Below are 10,273 nucleotides of genomic sequence, written 5' to 3'. Positions count from 1 at the left end.
TATCATAAAAGTATAATGTAAAGGAATCAAATAATTAATAACAAATATTCAGTATCATACATATCTATTTTTAATAAAATATATTATTACATGTACATACATATATATATATATAGTACATATTAGGTTGGCCAATAAGTTTGTGCAGTTTTTTTACTTACATCTCGAGGCGGTTTACTTAACAAACTGTTGAGTTGTCTGAACGCACCTATGCTTTACGTATCCGCTATTACTGGATATATGTTCAAAAATTAATGTGTCGTAATAATATTGTTTTTATTATATTAAAACTATTGCACGTGAAAAAGTTTTAATTATAAAGTTGTAAGCAATTCAACCACTTACAGACCACCCAGCAAACACAAATATCCCAGCAAGTAAGCTCACGTGATAATGACGTCAGTTTTTAGTCTGCAAAACGTCAATTATGACATAACAATGACGTGATTTTGACGTACATATCACGTGATTATGTCACATCTTATTTACGTCATTATATTGTCACTTCCTACGTATAATTACATAAGTGTCACATATGGGATTTTCAGTTTATTGCATAGTGACACTTAGAAAGTCATGTTCTTTATGGTCACCAAATATTTAAAAAAAATATTCATAAGTAAGGTACAAATTTGAAACCAAAAGATCCCTAACTATAGGGAAACATATGAAGCTTTATACTTTTAAACTGCTCTCTAAAATTTGCGTTTTGAAGTTACGGGATTATACGTAGGGAGTGACGATATTACGTCAAGTAGACGTGAATATAATCAAAAAAGTCTCATCAATATAACATGGTAAAGACGTTATTGTAAATTTAAAAGGAAAATAAAATGCAACATTTAAAGAACAATAATATTAACATCCCACAAAGCACGTAATATTACTGCATTACAGTAATAAAATGACCGCCGAAATGCATCGCAGTAATATTACGGTGATGTATAAAAAAAACGCTTTATAGAAACAAAGTTAATTCGAAATTTCACTTGAATTAATTTTTGGAGATCTGATTCAGTTTGTCGATCAACTGATTAACTCGATGAAAGATACCGGGTCCGGAAAAAACCCTAAGGTGATGATGGGATTTGAAACTCGAGACCTCCATATTCGCAGCCCCTGCACTCAGTCCGCTAGACCACTTGTTCTTTACTATAATGTAATTAGTTTTGGCTCTTATGACTAAAGATTTCATGTTGTAATTATTTTTCTTTACTTATTCTCAAACTATTTTACACATTTCGTTTATTATTTAATAATAAAAAATATGTAATAATAATTTTTCTTATTATAAAATTAACTACAATAAACTTTAGTTATCATTGAATATATATTTATATATTATGTTATTTTTAATAAATTTAATATATAATAAGTAATCAGTTTACCAAAGTGTACGTTGCTACTTATCTATAAATAAATGGCTATACTTATCTATAAATAATGTATTTAAAGATATAATATTATTCAAAAAAACAAATGTTAGTAATAAATATATTATTATAATTAACGGTTGAATTTAATTCAAGATTGTTGTTAGAACTTCATTTAATCGATTTATTGATGTCATATTGAAGTTCAATATATATAAGTTGATATATGACGTCAACGCGACATCTAAATGACGTCATATCGGCGACGTCAACTTTTGGTATTGTAAATGACAAACTAATATACCATTTATGTTACTTAACGTCGTAGTCATCAAAATCACTTCATGATCACGTCATTATCACGTGAGCTTGCTTGCTGGGATATAAGAGCAACATTGTCGTAATAAAACAAATGTAACAAGTAATATAACATACTCGTTGCTTGTAACATCCATGTTAGTTGTAATTTCCTACTTATCGTATATTGCAGTTATATAATATGAATATAACATGTAAGTAGAATGTAATATAATTGTTATATAGTTACAGAAATGTTATATGAAAGTTATAATGTCATTACCAGCTAATAACAAGCAATATAATAAATATATAACATAATTATATTACTTTTATAAAACAAAGTTACATAACATCGATGTTAATAGAGTATAACAGCTGTTATATTACGTATATCACGCTGTTACTTCTATGTTATATAGCAGTTATATTCTGTGTTTGTTGGGCACGTATAAGCTAGAATGTTGGCCTGTGATTATAGTTAGTCATTTAACTATGACCTTACGACTACAACTAACTTTTGTCATGTGCAATGGCCTTTATATGTATAAAACATATAACATACAAGACTAATAATAATAAAATTAATAAAATTTTTATACTTACTTTTTTTATTACATTATACGCGCACATGTTTTAATTTCTCAATCTTTTCACAAACGCAAATATATATGTTGTTATCAAGTAACAACGACAATGTAGTAATTTCCTAACAGTTATATAGAATTTTATAAAAGCTATGTAACTATTTCATTGCTTTTATATTGCAATAATTATATATTAATAAATAATGTTAAATAACAACAATGTTGTGTTCAGATAACATTTGTTATGTAACATATTCCATATCAATTTTATTGCTGTTATAATGTCATTGCCAAGTAATAACAAAGCAATATAATAGATATGTAACACAATTATATGACAATTATAAAAAAAAGTTATATAAGATTAATGTTAATAGAGTATAACAGCCGTTATATTACGTGTTATTTTTATGTTATACAGCTGATATATTCTGTGTTTGCTGGGTAATTGAGTACCCCTGTCACGCTGGTAATAATAGAATCTCCTTCCAACTTCTCTTGCATATTCCCTGAACATAGCTATTTGAGTATCTTTATGCAAATCAGTTATTTTCGCATATGTGTTTTTGTTACACATAAGTCTCAGACATTTATTTTGGAATACTTGTAGTACTTTACTGTTAGTTAGCGCAGTGGTGCACTACACTGGTGCCGCATACGTTAGTACCCACATGGCATCGTTAGTAGCACAAACGTTTCTGCAATAGGTTTTCCAAAACTTAGCAATGTTTCGTTAAAAGTCTCTGAAACGTCGTAGTAACGTAGCGGAAACGTCGAAATGTCCGCTTTTTAAGTTGCGGTACGTTTTCATAGAAACGTATAAGAAACGTTGCCCAATAAGTTGCAAATTTTTAATGTTTAAATTTTTATAAACATTGTAAAATACATTTTTGAAATCATGCAGGTAGTGCCTGCTTAACCATTCTGCAGGTAAGAGTGATTACTGAAGTAATGTTTATAAAAATTTTTGTAGTAATAATCTATTTATTTTTACTGTATTTTCTAAATCACAAAGTTTTTATGCAAAAAATGCACTGTTATAACATGCAATAAAAAAGAAAACGTTACTTACATTTAGAATAAACAAATTACTTACATTTAGATTATATTGTAGAATTTTGAGGAGAAAAAACTTATATCGAGACTCGAACCAGCAGTGACGTCATTACTAACCTAGTACGTTACCGCTACGCTACGCGCTCTTCGATTAAACAATCTATTTAATATCCTTATAAAGTAACTCGAAATTTTCAAATTTGATTTTCTCGCGAATGCTTGAGTAGTGCGTCTTATTACTTTACCCTGTAATATTCCACATAGTCATCTATCGATCCTATAAATTTCGTTCAAATCGATTGGTACAACGTCGTAGTCTTCCCTTGTGAGAGCGATACATTGTATGTACAAACGATGTCTACTGAACTTCTTCGAGACATATTTGTTACATCATTTGGTCGTCTGTACATGTCGAGCGAGACGTTCTATAGACGTTCATTGGACATTGAATTGTGTGGGAAGTGGTTTCGCGGATTGAGTGCAGGGGCTACGATAATGGAGGTCTCAAGTTCGAATCTTACCATTATCTCAGGATTTTGTCTGGGTCTCGGTATCTTTCATCGAGGTAATTAGTTGATCGGTAAACTGTATTAGGCCTCTAAAGAGAGAGATTAATTGAGTGAAATTTCGAATTAATTTTTCCTCTTATAAGACGACGTGTCATTGATTTTGTTTTTACCGTAATATTGTTGTAATCCAGTTTGGCGGACATTTTAATATTACTGTGATATTACAGTAACATTACGATAATATTTCTACTATATTAGAGTGTAATATTGCAATGGAAAAACAATATTATTGCGATATTGCAATATTATTACGTGCTATGTGGAATTATATCGTACGATATTTTTTAAGTTTCCTCAGATATTCTTTGACATCATCTGTTATTCGTAAGATATCACTAAAGCGGACATTAGTACAACATATGAACATTTCTCAGATATCTGAGAACATTTTGGGATGTCGGATTACGAATATTGCGATATTCCATAATAATGTCTGTAGGATATCTCTACAACAAAGTTTGCTGTGTGGGATTAATTACATTAACTAATTTTAAAGCTTTGCAATAAGGATAAAAAGTAGTCTAACTGGTCCATCTTTAATTTGTAAATTATTTTAAAAAATCATCTTTTATTAAGCAAAGAATGTATTTTTTTAACATAAATGTACATGTTGCAATGAAGTAAATACACTGTAAGAAAATAAATAAATCTGTCGAGATTGTATATCTATAACATTTATTTACTAATATCCGACTTATATTTAACTTATTTATTTTACACTTCTTTACAATATCTGTGCAAAACACATTTCGTTACTAATGCGTTATGCTATTCACTGATGTGTTCTGTTCTTCACACGTGCAGACTATAATATATCCTTTAAACAACTAAAGGGTAGTTTCCGTCGATGACTCAAAGCAATCTCTCTTGTACGATGGTGGTCGATGTGCCGCCACCTCGCTGTTAGCTAGGGCGTCCAACAAACGATAGCGCCGTCTAGGAGGTGCGTTCTACCCAGGCAATCAGTGTGTCGCCGGTCGCGAACTCGCTTGGATTGTTGAATTTGGTTTGTGGATCTTCAATCTTTTAAAATCTTGACAGTGTTTCGACGAGATTTAGAGATATTCACGTGTATCTCCACTCATCTCTACTTGTGCCTTTTTTTAATCTTTTCCATTCACTGCCTAAAATAAGAATCAAACGGCGTTGGAGATCGATACGACAAAATTATGATATGCAGATTGGTCAATTGACAGCTTCGTATCTTATCGCCACGCTATCTCCTTATTTGATGATGAAAAGGTCGTCAGCCGCATCACCGAGTGATTTACCTGCTCGAGTTGACAGCCATTGCTGCTGATGCAGCCGTATGCAAGCCACTGCTTCTCGCTCCCGAAATCGTTACCACGATCTTCTCATGCAAATCAACCAAAAGATCTGTGATAAAAGACTCCCACATGTTTCTAAGAACTTCTTTTCTTTTACTCTGCTGATTGTGATAAGAAATTGTCTGCAGTTTTGAGTCACGAGAACGCAACGCAAAGATAACAGGTGATCTTAAAATATTAAATTTTTATCTTTTGTGAAATCTGGATATTGTGATATAAAATATGAATCTCTCTATGTATATATGTATATATCTAAGAATTCGTTTTGAAGATTTTTAAAAAATAAGTTATTCTTGTAATAGACATTCCATATTGTGATGTAATAATAATATATGATATGACTAATATTGATGATGATACAAAAGAAAAATTTAACGATGAATTAAATTTATATTATTTTGTGAATGATTATCAAAATATGATAATGTTATGATTATCAGAAATTTTTCGAAAGTGATAAAAAAAGTTGCCGATAGTGACATATTACTTTGTTTTTGAATTATTTCTTAAACAATGCTAAAAATAAATAACCTTTTTTTAAATGTAGTATAAACTAAATAGTCTATCTATCAGATAATAAATATATATATATATATCACAGTTTTTATAGTATTGTTCTGAGTGTTGTAATAATTAGCTTTTTTGTAAAATAAACATAAACGTAGAGGGATTGGATAATAACTCACATAAACGTGAGTAATTGGATTTTAAAAGTAAGAAAAGAAAAAAAGATAAAATAAAAGTAAAAATAGAGTTTTTAGGAAGTTACATATAAAATGATCTAATATTCTATTCAATATTCACTATTGTTTAATTTGACACAAAAATCATAAGTTTTTTAACCTTTCAAGAATTAGGTTTTAGGTAATTTGACATAGAAATAAGCTATGTTAATATATAACTATATATAAATATATAACATTATTAATTATAAATATGTATTATCTACTTCATTAATTATCTGGCAGATTATGTTTCTATCTGTATTTATAAAAAGTAATGTTTAGGTTTAAAAAAATAAAAAAGTTTCTCTTTATAAGACTTATGTTACTATCGGCGACCTTTTTATATACTTTATATTCATTTGGGAATATATTTATATTATTTATACATACATCATTTATACATATATATATTTTCAAAGACATAGTTTTACATTCAGTAATATCAAAAATTGCAATAATGAACATTGCGATATACATAAAAGCATACTAAGACATATATATTATTTTCAACGTAATGTGCACTACATTTTAATTTTTTAAAAAATATTCTGAAACTTGCTTATTTAGGTACTTAAGCGTTGTAATTTTTTTTCCGTGCCATTAAGCACAAATCCGACAAAAATAGTATTTATACTTTGTTATTCTCTTTTCTTCTTTCATTCGATCTTCCATATACATTCCTATCATTATATGTAATAATCTTGATATAAATATTGTAACAGCAATCTTGAACATTTTTCATTCAAATCTGTTAAAGTTGATAACATGCAAATTTTCTTCGACGTATTTTTCTTAGCTTCTTAGTTTGAGAAAAAATAGCGTTTGATGGTCTTTATTCACATGCACGCACGCACGCACGCACGCACGCACGCACGCACACACACACACACACTTTTTGTGATATCTTTTAACATCGAGTTTTAAGCGAGCAATTTACTTATTTTGTTGGATTAGTTTTACAAGATCTTTATAGAATCTTGAAATTTAGATCTTAAAACGCAACTTCAACAGTCTATGTATGTGTCTTAGTAATGGCGATTAAAAGAAATATAATAGGATTGGAAACATAAAACATTGAGACAGCATATCAAATTTATCTTCCCTCATGAAACTAATTTTCATAACATTTTCTCTTTACATGTAAGATTTATCAAAGCCTCAAAGCTATGCTATATCAATGCGAAGACAAACAATAAATTTAGCTATAATTTTCCAATGTTATTAAGAGATTTAAATATTGAAGTGTAGAATTCTAAAACTAAAATTTAGTGAATATACGAAATAACTTGATGTTCCTAAATGCAAAGTACTTTGTTAAAAGTAACATTTTTTATTCTAAATGTAATTGCACTAAATAGAGAAGTAACATATAATAGTAAAATTTTACAAACATAAAATAGGTATACGCATAAATAATAAATTATAAATGTGTAATCTGATATTTGATGCTTTCGCGATGTGTATTAACATTCGAGGATGTTTTTCGGGTTTGAACCGTGGTAGTGTCATTTTTATACCGACGTTTTGTGAACATTTCAGCTCAGGGTTTCAAGAGCAGCCTGATACTGTATCAACCTTGATGAAGTGAGCTGAAAAATGCTCACGAAACGTCGGTATAAAAATGACACTAACGCGGTTCACATCCGAAAAACATCCTCGAATATAAATGTGTAATTTAATAATAAGTATAAATATATATATGTAACATATGTTATAGATATATAATTATATAAATAACATAATTATATAAATTTATTATTTATATTATTAAATTTGGAGAGTTAGAACACGCAAGACGCTATAATAGATGAGAAAGTACACTACATCTCTAAATTATGAAAAAACCTTTATTTTGATACTTAAAAATCTTTATTGTGTTTGCATTGTTGTTACCTAGCTCTAACGTACACTGGAATTTCTATACATTTGCATTTTCTTGTGTGTAAAATATATATGTTTTTTTAATTATAAAAAGAAAATTTATTTTATGAACAGAGAGAATCAATACTTACACAGATATGACATTAAACATCTCTCTCTAGTAGACGTTCATAACTTTATATAACGTCTATAAACATCTAAAAGTTTGTATAGAATATTCCATGTGAGTAATTAAAAATCACTCTTTTTATTTAGATGAACTTGTTAACTAAACGTGTGTTGTACAGAAAGAATCATGTAATAAATGTTTTTTAGTTTTTGTCCAAAAAGAAAAAAGCATCTCAACAAACACAAGATTAATCCTTCAATGCCAGATATCAAAAATAACCTACGACTTGTCCAGACCAGATCTGTGAAAGATCATGCGACTTACAGATCAAATATCTCCGCAAAAAATCAATATTTATTTTATTTCTTTTTTTTGAATCGCAAGTTTGAACAATTCTGCATCGATCAAAAAAAAGATTGAAAAAAAATCTTGAGTAGTTTCGAAGATATAAAAAAACGTTTGAAAAAAGCGTTTAAAAAAAACCTGACAATTTTTTTTGAAAAAGTTTTTGTTTAAAAATTCAAAATTTTTATAAAATTCCGACGCAGTTTTGTAGAGAAGTGTTCGTACTTTTAGGGACAGTATTGTTTTCTAACAATTTTAAAATTGAATACATTTTTTACATGTTTTAATGGTCTTTGAAACGTTTTTCGAAGAATGCATTTTTCTAGCGCCCAACTTTGACATGCAATATTGTAATGATAAATGAATATTTTGACATTTTTTTGTTTAGTAGACAGTTTGAACAATCCTGCGTCGATAAAAAAACAAATTTAAAACATTTCAAATGGTTTTGAAGATACAAGCATTTGAAGAAAGGATCATTTTTTATTAATATTCCATGTGTCGAATCGCATATTCTACACACCATAACTTAATAAATAAATAAATTGCTGTAATAAATTGCTGTAAGTACATAAATTTTGACAAACTTATGAAAAAAAACATCAATTAATTGATATATTACACATTGCTCAAACTAAAAAAAATTTTACTTACTTTTTGAAAAACTAACGTGTTCACGAGTCAGCCGTCCAATAGCTTTGCAAATATTTAGTTATGAAAAAGATCTGACAAATCCAAGTCTATGGAACATACTTAGGATATTGACAGCGTCAACCGTCCAATAGCTTTGCAAATATTTAGTTATGAAAAAGATCTGACAAATCCAAGTCTATGGAACATACCGTTGTCTAAGGTTTTTTTAGGGCTTTCAGAGATATCACGCTAAACTAATACCTAGTAGAGACATCGATTTAAAACTTTTGAGTTGATCTGGGAGACGTCTGGCATTGAAGGGTTAAGAAAAAGAAGTCAAGCGAGTTGCAACGGATCAATAAATGAAACGCACAATGAAATGTATGATGACGCGGAATGTATATACAATAGTCTGATTTAGCAAAATACTGAATACAGAAAGAAGCGAAAGGCGGCTTGCTTGGGGCTTTTGGACAAAATAAAAAATCATGACAACGCCACCGGATTCGCCAGGACCAGAAGAAGCATTCTTTGACTTCGAAAGCACCAGAGTAAGACAACAAACTACCAGGCCAGTGCCTATAGAAGAACTTCAGCGACAAACTAAATTTTCCCGCCAGGAGATCCGAGTTATGTACCGAGGTTTCAAGCAGGTAAGTTTTATTTGACCTATTAAGTGCTATCGAACTTTTTCAAGATCATTTGAATTATAGAAGACTAAAAATGCAAATGCGATATTATACGTGATTAAAAATAGCAAACTAGGATGAAGTACAATCTTATTGGCGTCTGACAGTTATAGACAAGTATAAAGACAATTAATAAAATTAGTAGAATTTGTCTAACATATAATATATAATACATAAGATGTACAACATATAATATATAATGATTTACTGTATTACATATGAAAAAGTATGTTAATATTTCTGAAAACAATACGGACACAAAGTATCAAAATATAAATCATTATGCTTTATTCGTGAAAGCTATTTCAAGATATTATGTGCGCAGCCTTTCTCTCTTTGTATGTGCATAACTTATGTCATGTGATAGAGCTTTTCATTCATACTAGAGTATATCGGATTTTATTCTACATGCCACAGGCTTTACAGTGCATAATGTTTTGCTGACGCATGGTTCGATGAAACTCAAAGCCATGCACGCACGCGCGCTTCTAAGAATGTGCTATTACTTTCACAAGTCTCGTAAAATATTCACGTAGTCGCCAACGAGTTGCGATAGTAGTGTGTAGTGGTTAGTTAAGCTCATGTGTAATCTGCTTGCTAATAGAATTATCAAAAAATCAGAATATTCTTATTTTTTTATTAGAATAAGATTTTGTAAGAGAGAGAGAGAGAGAGAGAGAG

At 29.5% G+C, this 10,273-nt stretch overlaps 1 long non-coding RNA gene across 1 annotated transcript in view; it reads left to right on the top strand.

Moving 5' to 3' along the window:
• Positions 1-4,865: 4,865 nt before the first annotated feature.
• Positions 4,866-10,273, top strand: part of LOC109860314 — a 12,900-nt gene continuing 7,492 nt past the window's right edge. Inside the window, exons 1-2 of the long non-coding RNA XR_002250806.1 lie at positions 4,866-5,373; positions 9,342-9,556. This is a non-coding gene — a long non-coding RNA (uncharacterized LOC109860314). The remainder of the gene's footprint in view (positions 5,374-9,341; positions 9,557-10,273) is intronic.

Source organism: Pseudomyrmex gracilis, unplaced genomic scaffold (genome assembly GCF_002006095.1).
Source record: "Pseudomyrmex gracilis isolate BER0280 unplaced genomic scaffold, ASM200609v1 scaffold_366, whole genome shotgun sequence".
Classification (NCBI taxonomy): Eukaryota; Metazoa; Arthropoda; class Insecta; order Hymenoptera; family Formicidae; genus Pseudomyrmex; species Pseudomyrmex gracilis.
This window is presented reverse-complemented; position numbering and strand designations above follow the sequence as displayed.